The sequence below is a fragment of the Pan paniscus genome, chromosome 5 (assembly GCF_029289425.2).
Source record: "Pan paniscus chromosome 5, NHGRI_mPanPan1-v2.0_pri, whole genome shotgun sequence".
NCBI lineage: Eukaryota > Metazoa > Chordata > Mammalia > Primates > Hominidae > Pan > Pan paniscus.
The window spans coordinates 117,799,791-117,824,990 of NC_073254.2; the positions used below are offsets into that span (position 1 = coordinate 117,799,791).

The 25,200-nt window shown below is 36.5% G+C and overlaps 1 long non-coding RNA gene across 13 annotated transcripts in view; it reads left to right on the top strand.

Annotated features, from left to right (window-relative positions):
* The window catches only part of LOC100992117 (uncharacterized), an 843,804-nt gene that overhangs the window by 131,778 nt on the left and 686,826 nt on the right, over positions 1-25,200 (top strand). The window contains exons 5-7 of one of the 13 annotated variants that reach the window (XR_010112483.1): positions 7,153-7,208; positions 7,309-7,512; positions 10,643-10,691. The exons of the other annotated variants lie outside the window; for them this stretch is intronic. This is a non-coding gene — a long non-coding RNA (uncharacterized LOC100992117). The remainder of the gene's footprint in view (positions 1-7,152; positions 7,209-7,308; positions 7,513-10,642; positions 10,692-25,200) is intronic. 13 annotated transcript variants of the gene reach the window in all.

Genomic DNA, 25,200 nt, shown 5'->3' on the forward strand with positions numbered 1-25,200 from the left:
TCCAGAGGTTTTCAATTTACTTTGACTAGATCCATCAGAAGAATCAGTATCTGTGGCAGCTATAGCTCTATGAAATGTCTTTCCTAAACAGTAATACTTGAAAGTTGAAATGACTCCTTCTTGATCCATGGGTTGCAGAGTGGATGTTGTGTTAGTAGGCATGAACACAACATTAACCTCCTTGTACATCTCCATGAGAGCTCAATAATAAATATCTATTAATTTGCATGGAAATCAATAATAAGCCCAATACATGTTAACATAAAAAACATAACTTTGTAAAAATATTTATATATTTCAGAATGAAAATTTAATGAGAAAAAGAGCATTGTTGTACACTAAAAAATACTTTAATGTCTGTTTCTACATTAAATCTGTTGAGATTTTACAGATCATTTACCTTCTGGAAAACTCCACTGTAAACTTGTGAGAGTGTGAGAGTGAAAAGGCAATTAGTATCTTACCATTATTAGAAAAATAGTTTTAATTCAGTCCTGGAACAGAATTTGAGAACTGCTGCTCTATTATCTTCTTTTTTAAAACAAATACTTCTTTTTTTTAGTTACTTATTTTTTTATTTCCATAGGTTATTGGGGAACAGGTAGTGTTTGGTTACATGAGTAAGTTCTTCAGTGGTGATTTGTGAGATTTTGGTGCACCCGTAGCCCGAGAAGTATACACTGTACCCAATTTGTGGTCTTTTATCCCTCATTCCCTTCCCAAACTTTCCTTAAAAAAACAAAAAACAAAAAAAACTATTCTCTTGCCAATATCACACTGTCTTGTTTATTGTAGCTTTGCAGTGAGCCTTGAAATCAGTCAAATAAATCCTCCAATTTTCTTCTTTTAAAAAATTGTTTTGGCTATTGCAGGCCATTTGCATTTCCACATAAACTTTATAATGACCTTCTTAGTTTCTACTAAACGACCTGTTGTAATTTTCACTGGCTTAATGTTTAACTGTAGATCAATTTATGGAGAACTGATATCTTAAAAATACTGAGTTTTTTTAATCCATGAACATAGTTTCTCTCTTATTTTATTCGGATATTGTATAATTTTTCTCAGCAATGTTCCATAGTTTTGAGTGAAGAGATAGTGTACATATTTTGTTAGAATTATTTCTAATTATTGCTAATTATATTTCATGTGATTGTAAATAATTTTTTAAATTTTATTTTCCAATGATTCATTGGCAGTATATTAAAATACAATTGAGTTTTGTATATTAACATTGTGTACTGAGATGTGGATAAATTTAATTATTTTGAGTTTATGTTAGTAATAAACAATTACAGTCATTGAAATTATTTTTATCATTATGAAATATTTCTCTTTATCTTTGTTAATACTTTGTAAATTTATCTAATATTGATAAAGATTTTTCTGCCTTTTAATATTCATTATTTGCATGTGTATCTTTTTTAAAAATCCACTTATTTTTTAAATAACACACAAAACTTTAAAGTGTGTCTTTTGTAAGCAGCATATTGTTGCTTTTTTATTCATTCTGATAATATCTGCTTTTTAATTAGAGTGTTTAGTCCATTAATACTTTAAAATTTTTTATTTCTAAATAATTTTAATTTAAAAATGGGAAAAGTAGTTCAATGATTTCCCATGTAGTCTTCACCTGGATTCCACTAATGTTAACATATGTATACATAATATTATAAAAACTAAGAAACTAACATTGATATAACACTCAACTAACCTGTAAACTTTATTCGGTCTCAGAAGCTTTATTGCTGGTTGTGTTTTTTTGTTCCAGGATTTGGTCAGTAATTCTTCATTAAATTTAGTTGTTAATTCCTTTTGTGTACTCCAGTCAGTGAGTTTTGTAGTCTTTCCTTGTTTCTCATGGCCTATTAATTTTGATGAGTATTAATGAACTCTTTTGCAAGAGCCCCTCAATTTGGATTTGTCTGATGTTTCCTCATTATTAAATTGAGGTTATGTATTTTGGACAAAAAGATTGACTTGTTCTTTGCAGGTATCAGGGGTACATGATGTTGTAATATTAACTTGATCACTTGATTAGCTTAGTGTTTGCTGGGTTTTTCCACTGTAAAGTTTTGTTATTTGTAATTGATTAACATTTTTAAGGATATGTTATTATTTAATGCAGTTGTTAATATGGCTGGATTGATGTTTACCATTTTATTATTTGCTTTGTTTTCTCTTTTTTGGTCTTTTTTTCTTTGCTCTTTCTTTGGATCATTTGAATACCTTTATAATTTCATATAATTTAACTTTTGGCTTTTTACCCATAACTCTTCATTTTAGGGGTTTTACTAGAATTTAAAGTATATATTCATAAATTTTTAAATTTTATTTCAAGGTATTATTTGCTACTTTACATAAAAGAAATTTTACAACCGTATAAGTACATTTATCTTCTCCTGTACTGTCCTACATGCTATCACTGTCATATGAATTGCACCTACATATATTATAAACTCCACCAAACACTATAATTTTTATTTCAAATAGTCATATATTTTTTAAAAAGTGAAAAAGTAATCACTTATATTCTACCAGATACTTACCATTTCTACTGTTCTTTACTTATTCCTGAAGATCCACTTTTCTTTCGATATTACCTCCCTTCAACCTTAAGAAACTCCTTCAGCATTTCTCTTAGTGTAGGTCTGGGCCCCACGTACTCTCTTCAATTTTTTTAATCTCATAATGTCTGCATTTAGTCTTTGTTCTTGAAAGCTATTTTTGCTAGATGCAAAATTCCCCTTTGAGCTTTTTATTTTTTTTTCCTTCTTTGGCACTTTTCTGCCCTCCACAGCTTCTGATGAGAAATCAGTAGTCATTGAATTGGTATCTCCCTGTATGTAATGTGTCATGTTAATTTCATTGCTTTCAAGATAATTTTCATTATATTTAGTTTCAAGAGTCTGACATAGTGTGTCTAGGTACAATTTTTCTTTTGTGGGAACTCTGAGCTTCTTGAATCTGGAAATTTATGTCTTTTACCAAGTTTGAATTTTCAGCCTTTGTTTCTTCAAATATTTTCTGCATTGTTCTCTCTCTCCTCTTCTTCTGTAACTCCAATTACCAATATGTTATACATTTTTCTGTTTTTATTTTAAATCTCTTCTTTAGACTGGATCATTTCTATTAATCTATCTTCAAGATCACTAGTTCTTTTTTGTCTCTGCATTCTTGTATTAGAGCATGCAGTAAATTTTTTATTTGATATTGTATAATTTTTCCTACTCAATATGTTTTTTGGAGCGGATTTAGGTTCAGATAAAATTTGAGAAGAAAGATATAGTTTCCATATACTTCCTACCCCTACACGCTCATAGCTTCCCACACTATCAGCACCCTGCACCTGAGTAGTACATTTGTTACAGTTGATAAATCTACATTGAGTGACACATCATCACCCAAAGTCCATAGCTTACATCAGGGTTCCCTCTTGATGTAATGCATTCTATGGGTTTTAAAGAATGTATAATGACATGTTTCCAAGTTATAGTGTCATATAGAATAACTTCACTGTCCTAAAAATCTTTTATGCTCTGCGTACTGATTCCCCTTTCCTCCCTAACCCTTAGTAACCACTAATCTTTTTCAGTTTTCATGGTTTTGTCCTTTTCAGAATGTAATATAGCCGGAATCACATTGATGGAAGCCTTTCTAGATTGTCTTCTTTTGCTTAGTAATATGCATTAAGGTTTTGTGTCTTTTCATGGCTTGATATATCATTTCTTTTTAGTGCTGAATAACATTTCATTGTCTCAATGTACTGGTTCATTTATCCACTCATCTTCCGAAGGACATCTTGGCTATTTCCAGGTTTTGGTAATTATGAATAAAGCTGCTTTAAACACACATGTTCAGGCTTTTATGTGGACATAAATTTTTAGTTTGTTTGGGTAAATACCAAAAAGTGTGATTGCTTGATTGTATGGTAAAAGTATGTTTAGTTTTCTGGGAAAGTGTCTTCCAAAATAGCCATATCATTTCGCATTCACACTAGTAATGAAATAGAGTTCCTGTTGCTCTGCATCCTTGTCAGCATTTGGTGTTGTCAGTGTTCCGAATTGTGGCCATTCTAACAGTTTTGTAATGGTATCTCTTTGTTTTAATTTGCATTTCTCTGATTACACATGAAGTGAACTCTCTTTTTATATGCTTATTTGCCTGCTGTCTGTATATCTTCTTGACTCCTTCTGTGGCTAGGAGTCAGTTTAGGTGTTTGACCATTTTCTATTAAGGTTATATGTTTTCCTATTGTTGAGGTAGATATATTTTTTCAGTTATAACATTTCATTAGGTGTATTTTTATGTTTTGTATTTCTATGCTAAAGTTTTCTTTCATCCATCACAGGCATATTTTCTTCTACCTCAATGAGCACATTTATAATAGTTGCTGAGCTGTTTTTGCCTGATGATTTCAACATTTGGATCATCTTGGAATTGGCTTTTACTTATTTTCTTTTTGCTTGAGATTGTCACATTTTCCTAGCTTTGTGGGTATAGAGTAATTATACATGGTGTCCTGGATGTTTAGCATGTTATGTTTTACAGTCTCTGGATTCTGTTGTATTTCTTCAAAGAATGCTACTGTTTTGTTTTGAAAAGCAATTAACTTCATTGGACTTAAACTTCCCACTTGTGGTCAGACACAGCTTTGATCACTGGCTTTCTCATTTCTTAGGTCCCCCTTACTTTCTGATGGCTCTGTTTGCCACATGTCCCTTTCTCTAGCTCCTCCAGCCAAAGAAGGGTCAGTTTTATATCAGAGTTTTAGCCACTCCCCTCCATGGGTAGAATTATGGCTGCCCTCAGGGCAAAGCTACAAAAAACAAGGCACTCCATGCCAGTGGCTTCCTCCAAATTTTAACTCACTTATCCAATACCTCTGCTTTGTTTACTTTCCAGAGTCTGGATTATTTCTGCTTGTTTGTTTTTCTCTTTTGTTCCTCACCCACGCCCACCTCAAATGTAGGGTTATTATATGCAGGAATGCAGGAAGTTTGATATTAGGAGCTCACTCCTCCTTAATAGTAGCAGACCCTTAGACTATTTAATTTTTGATGACTCATGTGTATCTCACTCAAAGAAATTAAGAAAGGTCTTAAAGAGTTGAGATGCTCTATTGTCTGACATGTCATTTGATTGTATTTCTATAAGTGGCTTTTGACTATTTCTAGTTAGTGAGTACAACTAATATCTTAATCTTGAAAGATTATTCCATAAAACAAAAGTACAAGTAGAGAAAAAAATGGAGCAGTTAATGAGTGGTTTTTGCTTAGCAAAAGGTAGTTTGAATGAACTCTCACAGTTGATGGAATCAGTGATGATAAAGCCAAGTCACTCTGATATCTACACAGCATTCCACATTTTTATATATAGTTCCATTTTAATTTTTTTCTCATATGAATAACTGTTTTAATCTTAAGACACTTGAATTGTTGACTAAAACTGAGGAGGCGTTACTGTGCAGTGGATAAGAGTAGATTGTACATGAACCCGGGAGGCGGAGCTTGCAGTGAGCGGAGATCCGGCCACGCACTCCAGCCTGGGTGACAGAGCGAGACTCCATCTCAAAAAAAAAAGAAGAAAAGAATAGATTGTTTATATTCAAATCACAATCCCACTACTTCCTAGTTGTAAAACCCTGGGTAAGTTACTTAATTTCCTATATATCAATTTTCTCATCTTTAAAATGGGAAAAATAATGATATATACTTCATTAAGACGCTTATAAAGAAATTAATGTGTTCAGGTTTTAGAGAGTATCTGACACATTAAAAAATGCCATTTTTTTTCTTTTTTTATTACACTTTAAATTCTGGGATACATGTGCAGAACGTGCAGGTTTGTTACATAGGTATACATGTGCCATGGTGGTTTGCTGCACCTGTCAACCCATCATCTGGGTTTTAAGCCCTACATGCATTAGATATTTGTTCTAATGCTCCCTCTCCCCTTGCCCCCCACTCCTGACAGGTCCCAGTGTGTGATGTTCCCCTTCCTCTGCCCACATGTTCTCAATGTTCAACTCCCATCTATGAGTGAGAACATGTGGTGTTTGGTTTTCTGTTCCTGTGTTAGTTTGCTGAGAATGATGGTTTCCAGCTTCATCCATGTCCCTGGAAAGGACATGAACTCATTCTTTTTTATGGCTGCATAGTATTCCACGGTGTATATGTGTCACATTTTCTTTAACCAGTCTATCATTGATGTGCAAAAAAGTGCCATTATTTGTTATTGTTATTTTTATCCTTAGAAACATCAGGATGATAAATATGTCTTTAAAATTTGAAATAGATAAGGGGATTTATGGAGAAGTATACAACATAGAGAGAATGGTAATTATTCCTCATTTAGATCTTGATGGGAGCAAATTTATCATTATTTATGTTTCACCTCAGCAGTTATTTTTCTCTGGTAATATTTTACATACATTCTTTTTTATCATGTTGGTCCCTCTGGGTAGAATTGTCTGGAAAACTCCTTTGAGGTATATTCTTTTAAAAATTGCCCAGTTATCCCTTACCACATACTTTGAATGATCCCTGAAAGGCAGCATAATGTAGGGAAATTCACCTTCTTTGGAATCAGATAGATTTTGAGTATCACCTCTGTCACTCACAAGATGTGGACAGTTGAGACTTATCCTCATCTAAAAATGGGGGAAAGATTGTTCATATAAAAGGAATATTGAAGATTAAATAAGATGGCATTTGTTTAGTGTTTACTCAGGGTCTAGAATGTTTTAGGTACCCACTCACAGTAAATTCCCTTCTCTTTTCCCATGTCATTCTGCTATGAAGTCTTCCTAAACACTTCTAGGAAGATCACATCTGTCCTTTCTCTAGTCTTTCAATTAAAATCTTCATCATATTTCATTAACATGTCTTTCTTTATCACTGTGTTGGCTCCTCCTTCAGGGCAGAAACCTACATGTCTTTTATAGGGTTCACTGTAGATTGTCTCAATGTTTGTAGGTTTAGTGAATGAATAAAAGTACGATTAACTTGAATTTTATTTGAACATATAATTTTCACGTACTAATTAATACAATCTGAGAGTAGATCAATGAGCATTTAAATCAAATGAAATACTGTAGAGCAAAACAAATATAAAGACTTTTCTTTTGTCTTACTCTGACATTTTTTAAAGGTAATGAAAACATCCCCATGACCAGAAATCCTCAGGAATAATTCCTCTTGACTGCAGTAAGTACCTACTTTTGAGAAACAGAAAGCTGATGAGCTGCAGGCTTCCCTGCTGCTAAATTCATCTAACAAGGTACTCCTGATGTGTTCTGATTTTAAGGCCAATGGGAACTCTATAGATTGGTTTGCTGCTCTCTTTCCTGATAAAGAGAAGACTTTGAGATGTGCATGTTTATGTTGGTAAATAAATTCTGGCATGAAATGAGAATTCAGGAATCAAGCCTAAGGCATCAAAAACAGTAATAAAGTGAATTTGTAGCTATATTGTCTTTGGTGCTTCCAGGACAAAGTCTGCATATTTAAGGTAAGTCTGAAAAATCAGTAATCATCTCCACCTCTGGGTGTTATAGCCAGGACCTGAAATGACGTGTCTGTGTGTCTAACAAGATAGTTGAGAGATACTGGGTCCTTTAAATGGATTAATCTCTTTGAATAAGTTATATGATTGGGAACTAAAACAATGGTATCAGAAGTGCCCAAAACAGATTGGTACAAAGCTTGCCAAATACCAATTACAACTAAAATGACTTTTTATTTGGGTGTAGAAGGAGCTAAGTAAAAAAGGGTTAGGTTTCTTCTTAGGAAGCTGAGGAGAAACAACAGGACTATTCAATTCCAATTGCTACATTCTACATCAAGAAAAGTGGTATGCAAATGACAAAGAGAGAAGTAACACAAAGGAAGAAAATCAAACTTACCACTGGGACAAACATGCAAGAGCACATCCAACTGTAACATGTGAATTAATTATTCAAATTAGAGAGACACATTTCATGCTAGGATACTGAAAGCATGATAGGATGACAGAAACATTATCTATTAGGAATTATGAGAAGTCAGAAAGGTAAAGGACCCAATTAAGAGAGATACAAGAGGGAGAGAGAAATGAAAAGGGAGAGGGAAGGAAGGAGGAGAGGGGAAAAGGGAGGAAGGAAGGAAGAAAACGATCTAGTTTTTAGAAGATAGAAGGGTGTTAGGACAAGAATGTTAACTGTAGAAACCACAGCTTGCAAACTTTGATGATGGTATTTGGCAGAATTCTGTTCTTCATTGTTAAATTGAATGGTACTAATCTCTTAGGAAAAAGAAAGCCTTAATTAGGAACCATAAGGAGTATATAAAAACATTTTATTGGCTGGGCGTGGTGGCTCACACCTGTAATCCTAGCACTTTGGGAGGCCGAGACGGGCAGATCACCTGAGGTCAGGAGTTCGAGACCAACCTGGCCAACATGACGAAACCCATCTCTACTGAAAATACAAAAAGTAGCCAGGCGTGGTGGTGGGCACCTGTAATCTCAGCTACTTGGGAGGCTGAGGAGGGAGAATCATTTGAACCCGGGAGCCACAGATTGCAGTGAGCCGAGATCATGCCACTGCACTCCAGCCTGGGCAACAGAGCGAGACTCTGTCTCAAAAAATAAATAAATAAATAAATAATAAAATTAAAAAAAATAAAACATTTTATTGGTAGACTAAAATAATGTTATTGGCATGAGCTGTCTTTTTTCCAGCAAGGTGTTTGTAAAGTTTTCTCCATAATGTGCTAATGAACACGTCTTATTGAACATATGTTGAATGATCGTGTTCAAGATGAGGGCAATGAATTTTCAGCCAGCATCACAACACATTATAATGACATTTAGGAATAACATACTTGTTAAGAGCAAAGGATCTGGAATCAGTCAGATCTGGGTTTGAATTTAATATCTAATGCTTAATACTTGTGAGTCCTTTGGAAATGTACTTAGTTACTAAGTCTGAAAAATTGAGATAATAACAGTACCAAATTCCTAGAGTTGTTCAGAAGATTAAATATGAGAATACACATAAATTGGTCAGCACAGTGGCTACAGCATACATGGAGATATGCAAAGAGTACTTACTATAAAGGCATTCAGAAAGGCATCTCATCCTTTTGTGGAGTAGGAGTCAGAATTGGTCAGGGAAGGAGAGGTGTAGGGACAGTCACTAGGAGCAAATATATACACGCAAGAGGGTAATAGAGCTGATGCATTTCCTCATCTGCAAATAACAGTTACAGCTTTAGCTTGGAGAAAGGGAACACTTAAGGAGACGAAAGTGGTGAAGGGTGAGACAGGGTAGGGAGACAGGGGTCAAATTAAAATGGAGTTTACATGTCGTATTCAGGGCTTAGAAGTTATACTAAGCATGTGTATGAGAGGAGGTTTCAGGATAATTTGAAATAGTAGAGCTTGAAAATATTTTAGTAACTATAACATTGAACTTTAAGGGGCTATCAGATTAAAATGGAATAGCTATGCCGATTCTTCACTGAAAGAGCACAATGTCAAAGAAGCACCTCATCAATATATTCAGTAGATCAGGAGGTAGCTCTTTCTCAATAACTTTCAAATAATCCTACTTTTGTTATGATCTGCAAGTTTCTTTCTGTTTACGAATTTTTTCCCCCCACAAATGCGATTGACGGCATTTGGTAAAGTCCCCACAAGAGGGTTTGCACGTGATACGGTTCTGAACCGTATGCAGCACACACTTATATGTTAGACTGAAAAGAGAATTAGACATTAGTGACTTTTAAGAAAGATCACTAATGCAAGACCAAAACCAATCTTCTCGAGGGTTTTTTTTTTGTTTTTGTTTTTTTTTTTTACTTCAAAGGGAGGCTTTGAATCCTAGCATCTTCTTTGAAACTCTTTAAGATGGCATCAAAATTTTAAGCAGTTGGTTTCCATTTTGCAAGTGACTCTGAGCTCTTTAAACTTTGGGAATGAAAACAAAAAAAGTGAGTGATGTTAATCTTCTCATTTTCGGGATTTTTGTGTATTATGATTTCTTTTTTTCAAAATATCTGAATGAATACTTTATTAGAAGAAATTGCTTATGACCTTGATTCTGGTATGAATGAACTATGGCTGAAATAGTAAAACAAGAAAATGGGAGTGAGCTAAAATGTTCTTTCCCCACTCTGAATTAGCTTTTCAATAATGAAATTCATGTTCAAAGAATATAGTGGCGCCTTCATCTATTCATTCAACTGCAATAAAAGATTACAAGTATTTACATCTATTTATCATAGCAGTGCTTTTTATTTTCTTTACTACTGTTTATAATTTGGTCTTTAGTCCTATATTTGAGGGTTTTTAAATCTAACATTTTGAAATTAAATACTAAGTTCTGAAGCTACAAAATTTGGGTTTGATTCTTTACTCTTTCAAGTTTTGACTTGCAAAAATGATACCTTTTTTTTTAGCTCTAAGTTTCTCCACTATAAAATAGGTCATGAATGGAATCAGAGGCTTGAATTCTGAGACCCCTGGTTCAAATTTATATAAGGTAATTTTATTTTGAGGGTTAAGTTGTCTAATATCAGTAGTACATTCGATAACACATAGCAAGTGCTGAATAAGAAGGTACAATATTAATAGTAACACCTGCTCTTCTTAATTCTAGGCTAATGGTGCAGATTTCTGAGTTTTATGAAATATGTCATCATGTGATGGTATGTATCAGAAAAATACTCAGAGGTAGAAAGTGCTAAACAAATATTTGATGAGTAAATGAATTAAAATTGAACATATTAAAACTTAGTATCCTCCTTTGCTCAGAGTATATTATAGGGGTAATAATAATTGACAAGGTATAAAAATCTTAGCTCAAGATGTAATGTTCTATGATTTGAGGCAAAAAAAATTATACCTTGTAAGACTCAGCCTCCTTTTTTGCAAAATGAATATAACACATGTGATTACTGTTATTTAGGATACTATAACATTAAATTATTATTCACCAGCTTTTTGGGAAAAAATGCTGCCAGCAGTTAGGTATGTTTGAACTGATAACACGTGATTACTATTATTTAGGATACTATAACATTAAATTATTATTCACCAGCTTTTTGGGAAAAATGCTGTCAGCAGTTAAGTATGTTTGAACTGTTGTTTTAAAAGAATAACCGGCCGGGCGCGGTGGCTCACTCCTGTAATCCCAGCACTTCGGGAGGCCAAGGCAAGTGGATCACCAGGTCAGGAGATCGAGACCATCCTGGCTAGCATGGTGAAACCCTGTCTCTACTAAAAAATACAACAAAAATTAGCCGGGCATGGTGGTGGGCACCTATAGTCCCAGCTACTGGGGAGGCTGAGGCAGGAGAATGGCGTGAACCCAGGAGGCAGAGCTTGTAGTGAGCCAAGATCGCGCCACTGCACTCCAGCCTGGGCGACAGAGTGAGACTCCATCTCAAAAAAAAAAAAAAAAAAAAAAAGAATAACCACATTATTAGAGGTAGATATCATTTAGGATAATTTTCAAGTTTCAACTTTTATAAAGGTTTAGAATTGGTCTCATCGGTTATTTAATTTTGCAATTAAAGCATGTTTGAGGAAAATACACTTTGTTGTTATCCATTGTGAAGTATTAGAAGTTGTATGCAAATAACTTGCATTTTGAGAATTCTAGAGTAAATTAGAATTGTACACACATCTCACCTTCATACTGAAACTAGAGGTGGTTCTGTGTATAATATTTATTACAACACTGAGGCTTTAACTCCACAACTGGTAGGATTAAGCACAAGATAACACACATGACAGTCTAAAGTATATATTCACAATACAACCACAGACTGCAGGGTGGACTTATGGATGACTTGTCTGAGGGCTGACAAGTCCTGGATTACATGGGAGCTTCTCGTCCTTGGCACATCTGCCTTTGAACTGACAGCAGCCACCTGTGGTCTGGCTCGCTGATCTCCCGTGGCCTGTGCTGTTTCACATCCAAACTGGATTAGGCTACTCTCTCTGAGGTTTGAGTCTCTATCCATAGACTTATAGTCTAATTGCCATACCCAGTCCCCACCATGTGATCTAGCACTGAACACAGAAACTTTTTTTTTTTTTTTTGAGACGGAGTCTTGCTCTGCTGCCCAGACTGGATGGAGTGCAGTGGAGTGATCTCGGCTCACTGCACACTCCGCCTACCGGGTTTACGCCATTCTCCCTCCCCAGCCTCCCAAGTAGCTGGGACTATAGGCACCTGCCACCACGCCTGGCTAATTTTTTGTATTTTTAGTAGAGATGGGGTTTCACCATGTTAGCCAGAATGGTCTCGATCTCCTCACCTCGTGATCCGCCCGCCTCGGCCTCCCGAAGTGCTGGGATTATAGGCGAGAGCCACCACGTCTGGCCCAGAAACACTTCTTATAGTTCATTGAGGATGTTAAGTTGTTCCTGACTGTGCACATGCTCAAAATAAAGGACAACAAATGCTTTATTTCTCTCCATGTTGTCTCTTGTTCTCCCTGAAATTGGGTGGAAATCTATGAATAATACACCTAATGAATATTTACGGAGTGCCTAGTTTGTGCCAGACCTTTGCCAGGTATATTTCATGGATTGCTTTGAAATGATTATATTATTCCTTTTAAGTGTGCAATATTCTTTTAAGGGCTAAAGGGATATTTGAACGGTTTTCATCAGTTGGAGTTGTGTGTTTGCGAATTGGCAGACAGCGTTATTGTTTCACACTCTTGATGTGTATGCTGAACAGGTCAGCAATCCAGCTGTTTGTTGAGTCTTCGCTGGGGTTCCCTAGAAAACAGATCCTGAGGAGGAAAAGCTCACTTGTTAACCATTTAAGGGAGGGGCAGGGCTGGTATGAAATCTCAGAACAGCATGAAGAGGCAGAAAAGGGGAGTAGGATAGAAAAGGAGGAAAGCAAATATAACATTCTGTATTACCAAGATGGCAACAGCTTCCCAGTTAGCTGGTTGATCGATCCTAGGGCCCTTTCAGGACAGGCTGTAGAGAACCACTGTGCCTTTGAGCAGAGTCAGTGGGCCATGCGCAAAATGAAAATAAATTATCTCCCAGATCCTTCTGTTCTGTTCTCGCTGGTCCATGTTCAACCATACAACCCAGCTGGTTAGCACTCTGAGCTATTGTAGCTCAAGTCCCACTTTTGAGACACTCTGAAGAGCTGTGAATGTTTAAGACGCCCTCCCTTCTAGTGGTGTTATCCAGTGCCTCCTAGTAGACAATAAGGAGGCCTGGCCCTAGGACATTGGGTATTGCACTTCATCTAAGACTGGGTGTCAGGCCAGTAGAGGGTTTGCATCTTCCCACTGGCTATGCAGAGCATCAGGGAAAGCCATGCCTGAGCCCAGTCCACATGCAGGTTAAGTGGAACCAGCTGGTTGGGGCTCTCCACAGAGCAAGCCATCAAGTGCCTAGGAGACAAATGGAGCCAAGCAAATCTAGGGAGGTATACAAATTGGGTTGGGTATGATTAGACTTTTTAATGGACCCGGTATAGAAGTAGGATGCAAATCAGAAATGGACATTTATTGAGGATCTACTGTATGACAGGCTCTATGTGAAGTTTTTTTTTTCCCACGCAACAACATATGTTATGCTGATAAGCATGCAAATTTTTATATATTAGTATGATGTAAATAAATATGTAGCTATAAAGATTTTTTAAGGCCAAATTGACACGGAAGATGCTTTTCTTATCTCATATTTCCATAATCCTATTTAATTCAGTCAACTCTTTCCAATCCATCTAGAGTTAATTATCTCTCTCATTAATTGTTTGGGAATTACAAGTTGTGTGAGACGTGGACTCTCCCCAGTGCTCCCATCAAGCTCTGGCAACCTACAGCTTGTGCTGCTTACACATATTGTTATATTTGCTGACTTCCACCTGTAACAAACTCATCTGGACTCTTAAAAGTTAACTGTATCTGACCTTTATCCTCACTTTCACCTTTTCTGTCTAACCTTCTCCCTTTTTAGTGCACTGGGACTTCCTTGTGTCCAAGACTGATCTCTTTAACTGTGTCCTGGTTCTGCCATCCTTGCTCCACCTCTCCCTAACCAGAGACCTGCAGCCAGCCCTTCTCTTCTCTCCCTGCTGCACCTCGACCTCTCTCTGTCTGCTAGATATTTCCATGATAGGCTGTGGCCGACACTCTTAACTGTCTAACTCAACTTCTTCCTTCTTTTTGTTTTTTGAGACGGCGTCTTGCTCTGTCGTCCAGGCTGCAGTGCAGTGACGCGATCTCAGCTCACTGCAAGCTCCGCCTCCCGAACTACTCCCTTCTTTACAATCACTCTCTTGCTTCTTGCAAGCATAGCAGAGCCCGCATTTTATCAGGTGCTTATCTTTTGCTGTCTCGTTTTCCAGGAAGGTGCCCATCTGTAGTTTCAGGGAGTGCAGTCTTCAATTGTGTTGTAGTCTCACCTACCACCTTACTGATGATTGGTCTAGGGCTGAGCACATACTATTTTGGCCAATAAGGATGAGGGGAAGTTTCCTGAGTGATACTGGGAAAAGTTTTCTCATTTCAAAAAGAAATAAGCAGGAAAACATCTTCCCCTGATTCTGCTCCTCAGCCTTTTTCTTTGCTTCTGAATGCTGTTGTTTGAGGACTAAATGCCTGAAGTTGCTGCAACCATTAAGGAGTATGAAGGGGCAAGCCTGAGGGCAAAATCCAAAATGATGAGGATATAACAGAAAGATGAAAAGACCTAAATCCTGATGATGTCATTTAACTACTGCCCTACGCATTGATAGGTGGGATAACAAACAGCCTTACTTTTTAGTTGTCAGCTTGTTTCATCTTCTTTTTACTCTTATACCAAATAACATTTGTCATCTGCCCCACGTGTCTTCTGAAGCTGTTCTCAGTAAGTTCACAATAATCTTTCAATTGACAGAACAACTGACAGTTTTCAATCTTTATCTTGCTTGACCCCTGCATTTTATCGTTGACCTCAGCCTACATGAAATGCTATCCTTCCCTGGATTCAAGTAGCTTCCTCCTGCTTTACTTCCTGACTTTCTGGTCACTTCTCAGGGATTTCAAACATTGTTTTGGAATATTTGAAACAAACTAAAAGTGTAAGAAATAATGTAACAGACATCTGTGTTTCCACCAGCTAGCTTTAACAAACATTAACATCTAATCGCATTTATTTGTTTTGGATCTTTTTGGATTCAATCTTCTTTTCTGTCACCCACCATCAAAGTCACCTTCTCTAGAGTTGTTCTTCTGCTTTTATTATTGTTATTATTACGATTTTATTTACTTGTGCCTTCCTTGGCAACTGTATCTACACTTATGGCTTTACAATAGATTTTTCCATCTGGGACTGCCTTCCCAAGTTTAAAACCTACGGATCTTAGGCATTTTCACAAAAATATTTTATAGGTACCTTAAATACATATAATACACATCTCCGTCTGGTTTTACGGCACACAGAAGTTCATCAACACAGAAGGATCTATTTCTCAGAAGGAGAGTGGCCCCTCAGGGACTGTGTTCTTTATTCAAAATTCTGGAGACTTCACAATGGTTCTCATTTTAAGGATACATACATATGCTCTCTCCAGAATGGCTGTCTGCCTCAGATACTTAAAGCAGAGAAGTCATGAGTGCCTTACACTGGAGCTTGGATCAATTAGAGTTTTTTATCTTGCTTTGAGTAAGGCTGTACTCAAGATGAGTAGCTTTATGGTCACACACACACACACACACACACACACACACACACACACACACACAAATCCCTTCCTGGCTGTGAAAAACTCAGAACTGGAAGATTTTAATTTATCAGAGTCATCTTTTGTCAGTCAGCTTTTAATTAAGTGAATCCTCAAGCTTCCAATGGAGACTAATCGCAGCACTGTGTTGCTCAATGCACATTATACACCCATTCACGCATTCAATCAATGTTTATTGAACGTTTACCACATGCTATTAGGCACTGTTATGGGTGATAGGAATTTGGTGGTGATCTCCATGAAGTTGGGATTCTGTTGAGCAAGATAGCCATTAATAAATTCATCATCCAAATAAACTTAAAAATATACCGATGATAAGGCTGTGAGTTATAGATCCTATGGACATGTAAAATAGGTGATCTGACATAATTTGGGGATGGCTATGGCAGAATTGAGTGTGGACCAAAAACTTGCTGATTATTTGGAGCTAACAAGAAAAGTGTGTGTGGTAGAGGTGGTGGGGGTGGGGAGAATGTTCCAAGAGGAAACAATATATGTAAAGACCCTATGATAAGAGAGTGCCAAACAGGACTGTATTCTTTCTTTCACTTTGAATTCTCAAAGGGCATACCTAAGAAATTTAAGTTTTACAAATACTGTGAGGAAAGTGTTGAATACATCTTAACCTCTTTCCTCTTTTCGTAGATTCACAAGGCATTTTAGCCTACTAAAGATTGAAAAATCATGGCATATATAACTGGTTTAACTTTGTTTAATTAAACACGCCCACATGTCCCAAACTTATTTTACCATGAAATTCTTTTTTTCTGCATTAATGGTTATTCAGCTGGAGCAAAATTAGTAATCTCAGCAAACAAAACAAAACATACAACTGTCTGGGCTACATTATTCCAGGGATTAGTGATTCCCTGGCTCTTTGATGTGGGACATCTCAGGCCAAAACTGTGGCTGACCAGGTTTAGATAAGAGATAAAGCAGTTAGATCTGCAGGTGTCTGTCCTAGTCTGTAAAACATGGGGTCTTTGGTGAAAACCTCATTAACCAGTCATTTCAGCACAAATTACTCCCAGATCTCCCAATCCTGGGGCACACAGACAAGTCTATTCTCTTCTGCTTCAGTCAGAAATCTCTAGTCTACACCAAGGGTCACGACTTTCTTCTGAAAGGATCAGATAGTAAATGTTTTATGCTTCAGGGCCATGTGGACACTTGCAACTACTAAACTCTGCTACTGTAGTGGAAAAGCAGCCATGGACAATAGGTAAATGTATGAGTGTAGCTGCATTTTAATAAAAATATATTTGCAAAAACAGGCAGTCCACCAGCAGGCCATAGTTTGCCAACTCTACGTCTATCCTATTTCTGAAAGTCATTCTGGGTGAAGTTACTTTCTAATGCCATTTTGCATCTAAACCACAGGTTCATGTGCAATCACACCTTCCTTATGGATTACATATTGCAATGTGACAAAGAGTGGTGGTGAATACTGTGTGATGGTTTCCACAGGGGTTCTTCCTGAAGGGTGGTGAACAGTTTGTGAAGGTTTCCACAGGGGTTCACAGGGCAACCTGCTTCTACCCAAGTTGTCTCACATACCTCGTAGATTTTTTTTTCATGTTTCTAGAAGAAATTCAACTTTGTGGAGCTATCATGTGGTTTTACAAACAAGGGGTTCTAAAGTTAACTGACATTATGGCTTCAAGAACAGGTCTTAGCATACTGACTATGTGACTACAAGCCACAGTCGTACGATAGCCCTGTGTTTTCTACCATCGTCTAGCTGTGAAATCTAGAACCAGAATTGGCCTTTGTCTCAACAAAGGTCACTCGAAGTTAAAAAAAATTACACCAAAATACATACACACATATAAAATAACTTCACTACCTGTACATCCTTAAACCCTAGGAACAACTTTTATGCATCAATCACCAGGCATCTTACTTGCAATGTGCCCAGGAAAGCTTTTAATTACCTGCTTTTTCACAGCTAATAATGGGCTCATAGGTTGATATGACTCCAGGATTGTATTATTTTCAATGACCCTAAGTGCTATGGCATACCCTTATCTAGATTCTGACCTGAGGGCAGTGAACTTGCTGGGTAAGGTCAGCCATAGGAAATTAGCTCACAAAAGAGATGCCACCCTCTGCCCAACTTCTGTTACATGGCATTTATTGACACTTGTATCACAGTCTTAGCTGTCAGACCAATCACTTTTAGATAAGTACTCACAGGAGTGATTGCTCTCACTGCTTCCCACCTTATAACTGCCTTTAAGCCACGAGCAGTTCACATTCCACCTGAGGGTCCATTGTTGCAGCCCTGTTCCTGGAACTAGTTTGTATGTGTGTGTTTGTCTTTCAGATTGTTAGAAAAATAGAGCCCAGATGATCTCATATAATTGGGGGATATTGTAAGAATGAGGCCTCAGCTCTTCCTTCTTGCTCAGCCATTCTGATGCCTCTCTCACCTCTCTGTTGGCCTCTTGATCTCTTTCTCTGTATTTCATCTTCAAACTCCCTATGCAAGAAGGACATGATCATCCAGGCTAATTACCATCTGATATCCAGCACAAATTTTCATTAGCATTTGGGCTAGACATAGATTATCTGTCCAACAGAAATAGTATTCTTGAAAGCACATGACTTTGCTAGTCATAAAGACTAGTCTGAAGCTGGGCAGAGCTGCTAGCTGATTCTTGAAGGCCTTGAGATCTGACCAGTTAGATTATAGGCATAGAGTATATGAAGTCACAGAAGAAATATTGAGGAAAAAAAAAAAGAAAAATATAATTCCCAGGAAGAAATTATAAATGGTCCCAGTAGCAGCCACCAGCATCATACTAGTTGCTAAATCCAATTAGTGTTATTCAGTCTTTATTTATTTCATCTCTGCAAAATTCAACATTGTTAAAAACTGTCTCCTCCCCTTGATTTTCTTCTCCTTTCTACATCTTCTCACCTTTGTTTTTTAGGATTCCTCTTCTTCTTATCTTCTAAATGTTTGTGCCTCTAAGGCTTATATTTGCCTTCTGTTGATCTTACATTGTCCCTGAAAATCGCATCCAGTTATTGATTATACCATGATTTGCTAGATGTATGGCTCCACTCAGAATCTCTCTTGAATTCTAATTTTATAAAGTTAGCTTTTGGCTGGGCATCGCAACTTGCCTAAATGAAGGAACTAAAACTCATTATAAGACACTGTAACAAAAACTGAACTTATTATTGTTTTTTCTTTTTTTAAAAAAATAAATTAGTGGTTCTCAGTAGGGGATGATTGAGGTCCCATGGGACGTTAGGCAATGTCTAGAGACATAGCCTTGACAATGGGTGGGGGTATGTGCTACTGGCATCTAATGCTTAGAGGTCAGAGATGGTGGGAAACATCCTACAATGCACAGGACAGTCTCCTCAAATAATTTTTTTAAAAATAGCCCAAAGTGTCAATAATGCCAAGGTTGGGAAACCATGCTGTAAATGTATTTCGCATATTCCCATTGTGTGTGGGAATAGCATGATTATCTGCCGTGTCACATAAGCCTAGAAATCTACAAGTCATAAAGCAATAGTTTGGAGGCAGGCCTTGGAGGCAAGTATCCTGTATCGGAATCCCACCACGGCCACTTACCAGCTGTGTGACCTTTGGCAAGCTACCTAATCTGTAGAATTTCCTCATCTTTATAGGGATATAATAATAATTCCTCTCCCATAGAACTGTTGTGAAGTTTAAATGAGTTATTACAGGCCAGTTGTTTTTTTTGTTTGTTTTTTGTTTTTTTTTTTTTTTTTGAGACGGAGTCTCGCTCTGTCGCCCAGGCTGGAGTGCACTGGTGCGATCTCAGCTCACTGCAAGCTCCGCCTCCCGGGTTCACGCCATTCTCCTGCCTCAGCCTCCTGAATAGTTGGGACTAGAGGTGCCCGCCACCGCGCCCGCCACCACGTCCGGATAATTTTTTGTATTTTTAGTAGAGACGGGGTTTTACTGTGGTCTCGATCTCCTGACCTCGTGATCCGCCCGTCTTGGCCTCCCAAAGTGCTGGGATTACAGGCGTGAGCCACCGCACCCAGGCCAGGTGTTTTGAATAGTGTTTGGCTCCTAGTAAATGCTCAATAAATATCATTTATTATTTATGTTATTGTTATTCTGACTCTGCCTGACCAACTTCTCCTTCTCTGCTTATTAAATCATTCTTGCTGTTAATGCCTTATTGCACATAACCTTTTTTTTCCTTAAAAAATGCAACAACTTCCTAATTGATCAGTCTTGCCCTGCTTAAATTCATCTTCTATATACTCACTACAGGGTGCTATTTTTAAAGCATAGTATTGATCACGTCACCTTCCAATTTAAAACCCTTCAAAGGTTTGCATTGTTTATAGGAAAAAGTCTGAATTATTTGACATGGCATAAAAAGCCAGAGAGAATAATTTATCTGCAGACATTATTATTTTCATCACTTTCCCATACTCCTCCTATAGCTTGCACTCAAACTTTGCTAAACTACTTCTTATGACCTGAATTCATCATGTTTAAATTTTATTCACAGAAAAACAGAACAAATGATAAGGATGAAATGAGTATCGTTCAATTATTTATCAAGAGTTAAATATAAAGCCAACTGTTGTGATATGTCCTGAGATAATAAAGGTAGACAAGAAATGATCTCTGCCTTCAAGTAATTTAAAGTCTTAACTTTTTCTATTTATTATTATTTAACTACTACTAGTTTTAAGCATAATTCTCTAATTTCTATTCCCAGACTTGTTTTGTAGAAGTTTGTATTTGTTTCTTAGAGGTTTGCTCTTATAATATTAATAACATGGATGATGTAAATTAATCCTTTAAGATTGAAACACTCCAGAGAAATGGCTACAGCCCTTTAGGAAGGTTCTCTGAGATTCATGGTTTCATGGTCAGTTATTAACATTCATAATCTATCTATTGATAGAAAAAGTTTTGGGTACACATTGTGGACCACATTTTGTCACCTGACAAAAGAATTACTGTAGTTGCCTAGAACTATGCATTTAGATTTTTTCCTTGTTCATCACATCACTTGATGTACAAGTGATTTTTGTCACTTTTACATTTGTTATATTTTTGTGACTAATGAGAGTCATCTGTCACTATTTTTCTCCCTCAAATTACTCCCAGACATGGACACAATATTTGATGTAGGCACCTGATCAAGATCCACCAGACTATCAGTGAACTTGAAAGGTTCCCAGGGACCTGATGTTGATGCTATTTCATTACAATGAGAGCAAATGATCAATTTAACATTTCTGAGATTAATGACTATTTTTGTGGTGTTAAAAGGCCACCCGTGAGAGTTTGCATTTTAATTCTGTAGCCCTTAATATATTTAGCAATAAAGCTGTAGATTCAAATAAAATATACAGTATTTTGAAAATACATTACACTCTAAAATTTAATCTACTTTAAAATTGTTATAGACTCTTTGAAATGTCTGTCTGATGATGCCACATAAATTGTCAAAAGCAAGAAAATAGTGATGTGGAAAGTGACAATCTATTCTTAAACCAACTCCATGTATCACAAGAACTACATAAAATCAGGGAGCCTTAGTCATTATCCATTGTGCTTCAAAATTTGAGTGATTTAGGAGCAGATTAATTTAACTTAAAACTAATCCCCCCATACTCTCTATTTTAACCCCATGAATATAATTCACATGTCTCTAAGTTAGTACTTAGTATTAATAGAACAACCAAAATAATGGAGTGTCTTGTATTTGTATGCCGTCTTTATTTTCCTTATATAACCTGCAGTATAAGTGAATTTGACATTATTATTAAATGAGATCTGATACATAATTAAATGTATGCCAATAACGGTAGCCTTATTAATATCTTTGGCATCATTAATTTAGCTTCTCTCCCTTTCTTTCATTAATTTGAAACAACCTCTTTTAGTACCTGGGAACACTTTAAGAACTGTCAAACTTTTCTTCTGCCAGCCTTCAAAGGTCAAAACTAGCTGTGACACCTAAAATTCAAATGTAATTAGTTTGAGATTTACAGGGATTGTATGCCAATCTTCTAGTAGCTTAGAAGTGACGTGGTATCTAACCTTTGGTGGCCTCAAGAGACATTCAGATAGATGTGAAGATAAATAGAAAAATATTACCCACCACATGCACTGTTGGTGTGCCTATTAGATTTCTTTTTTCCTGGTTTGGGTTTTGGAGTTTGTGTTTTTACACTTTCTCTTGATTTTAAGAACAAATCTCTCACAGCATCCTAGCACTGAGTTGGTATTCTTATTTAAAGCTTAGCTCACGTGATATATACTTGGATCATTAAACTGAAGGACTTGTACAGTCATGATTTTTAATGAAGCATGTTTGAATAATTATGCTAATTTACAAAGCACTAGAATCAAATCAAGTGATCAAAGTTTTCATGATTGCTATCATGTGTTCCTAACCCCCCTCTGCCACCCTCACAATTTGCTGCATGTAGAAGTCTTTCCTAGGAATGTGTTTGGAAATGGGTATTAATCAATGCTGAGCCATTAGAAAAAAAATTTTGTAAGCAGCCTAATGCACTTTATGTTATGCTTCTATAGTGGACTGTATGTGACTGTAGAGGTAATATTATTCTGCCACACTCTCGCCTAAATACCACCTACAATCAATACTGCATTCTGCCTTGACAGAAAGCTGAATTTTTATCTGTTAAATGCGTGAGCTTGGGGCAGTGATGTGTCTGAAGTGGTTTAAATCTGAAATGTGATGTGCTGCAAAGAGAGTTGATTGACATCTTTGTTTATTGAAAAGTATTACATGAACAACAAAACACAGGCAGAGGCAGAACACTCCATTGCAAAATGCAGCTGTGTTATTTTTCAATCCTATGTGCTCTGCCCCTTTGAAGCTTGTCTGATGTAATAAAGCCAGAGGATATAAAACAAACAAGAATCTTCTTGATTCAACACTCAAAAATTTAGACAAGGATGCCAAAGATGCTTTTTTTTTTTTTTTGGCTTGGGGTAAAATCTCTCCCACACAACGCTTGCTGCCCTGACATTCTATAAGGATACTTACTTCTGAAAAACTGTACATTTAAAATTATGTTCTTATGTTTATGAACTTGAATATAAATTCAGAATTATTTAATAAGAAAACAAATTGGAGAGGGTTGAATGTTTTTATGTATCCTCTATAAATGAGAAAAAGGACATTAATGACACTAATCTTAAAGCACTAAACATGCAAGAATAAGAAATTAAATTCCCTTTAAATTTTATGTTAGAATAATTATCCCCCTCAATGCAATTTGCCCATGTTTTATTAAAGCTTTATTATGTCAAGGTAAATAGAGGTTAATGCTGCTGTTACTTCTTCCAATGAAGTATTATCTTTAATCTTGCTTTAATAAAATAGTGGTAAATTGCACAGTAGGGGTAATCACCATGGGCTAATTTAGAGCGTTGTAAAATCCTTTACCAAGTATATACTGTAGTTAAAAATAGAAGTAGTCTTAAGAAAACACAAATTGCAATGTAACTTGGAGGAAGTTAAGGAGATTGCTATTCATAATTTCAATTACTTACTTAATTAAATAGATGATTATTGAGTACCTACTATGTGCACTGTTCTGGCTGTGTCGAGGGTATGAAAGTATATAAAAATGGACTTTCTCCCTAAGGAGCTTATGATTAACTACTTGGGAAAATACATAAAAACAAATCACTATTGACTATGAAGCTTGCCATAGCAGAATTGTGAACATCCCTGCCATGGATTTTTAGAAGAGAGAAAGGTCACTTCAGGCAGAAGATCAAGAAGAGGTCATCTGAATTGAGTCTTGAAGGATGGTATAAAATGGAAATGTGTCAGAGGAAAGGGAAGGATATTTTAGGTAAGGAAATGGCAAGAGCAAAGGACTGGGGCCAAAGAGTACCAGATGTCCAATCAATATTTTCTTGCCAGGTTCAATCAGACCTGAGAGTTGGACTGAAAGACCAGTCAGAGTCTATTACAAAAAGCCAGTTGAGAAGCAGAGAGGTCTTCTACCATTCTGGATTGGACAGCCTTAGCTGGAAAAAAATTTCGCTAGGTATATATAATATATATGAATATGTGCATATATTTATATATAATATATATAAAATCTCCCACATTACTGAGTTAATATACTATATACATTATTAAACATATGTACAAATAGAAAAAAGGATGCTTTTTGTTTGTTTTTTATCTTCACATTTCTTTTATGTATTTTTAAAAATTTTAATTTAATTTAATTTTAAGATCCAGGATACAAATGCAAGATGTGCAGGTTTGTTACATAGGTAAACGTATGCCGTGGCGGTTGGCTATACCTATCAACCCTTCACCTAGGTATTAAACTCAGCATGCATTAGCTATTTTTCCTAATGCTCTCCCCCTCCCCACCCTGCCCCCTGACAAGCCGTCGTGTGTATTGTTCCCCAGCCCTGTGTCCATGTGTTCTCATTGTTCAGCTCTCGCTTGTAAGCGAGAACTTGGGGTGTTTGGTTTTCTGTTCCTGTGTTAGTTTGCTGAGGATAATGGCTTCCAGCTCCATCCCTGTCCCTTCAAAGGACATGATCTCCTTCCATTTTTATGGCTGCATAGTATTCCATGGTGTATATGTACCACATTTTCTTTTTCCAGTCTATCATTGATGGGCATTTGGGTTGATTCCATGTCTCTGGTATTGTGAGTAGTGCTGTAACGAACATATGCATGCACATATCTTTATAAAAGAATGGTTTATATTCCTTTGAGTATATACCCAGTAATGGGATTGCTGGGTTAAATGATATTTAATTTTATTTCTACCTCTAGGTCTTTGAGGAATAGCCACACTGTCTTCCCAAATGGTTGAGCTAATTTACATTTCCACCAACAGTATAAAAGCATTCCTGTTTCTCCACAGCCTTGCCAGCATCGGTTGTTTATGGACTTTTTAATAATTGCCATTCTGACTGGCGTGAGATGGTATCTCACTGTGGTTTTGATTTGCATTTCTCTAATGATCAGCAATGTTGAGCTTTTTTTCACATGTTTTTTGGCTGCATAAGTGTCTTCTTTTGAGAAATGTCTCTTCGTGTCCTTTGCCCACTTTTTAATGGAGTCATTTGTTTTCTTCTTATAAATTTCAGTTCCTTGTAGATGCTGGATATTAAGCCTTTGTCAGATGGATAGATTGCAAAAATTTTCTCCCATTCTGTAGGTTGCCTGTTCACTCTGATGATAGTTTCTTTTGCTGTGCAGAAGCTCTTTAGTTTAATTAGATCCCATTTGTCAATTTTGGCTTTTGTTGCAGTTGCTTTTGGCATTTTCATTATGAAATCTTTGCCGGTGCCTATGTCCTAAATGGTATTGCTTAGGTTTTCTTCAAGGGTTTTTATAGTTGTGTGTTTTACATTTAAGTCTTTAATCCATCTTGTTAATTTTTGTGTAAGGTGTAAAGAAGGGGTCCAGTTTCAG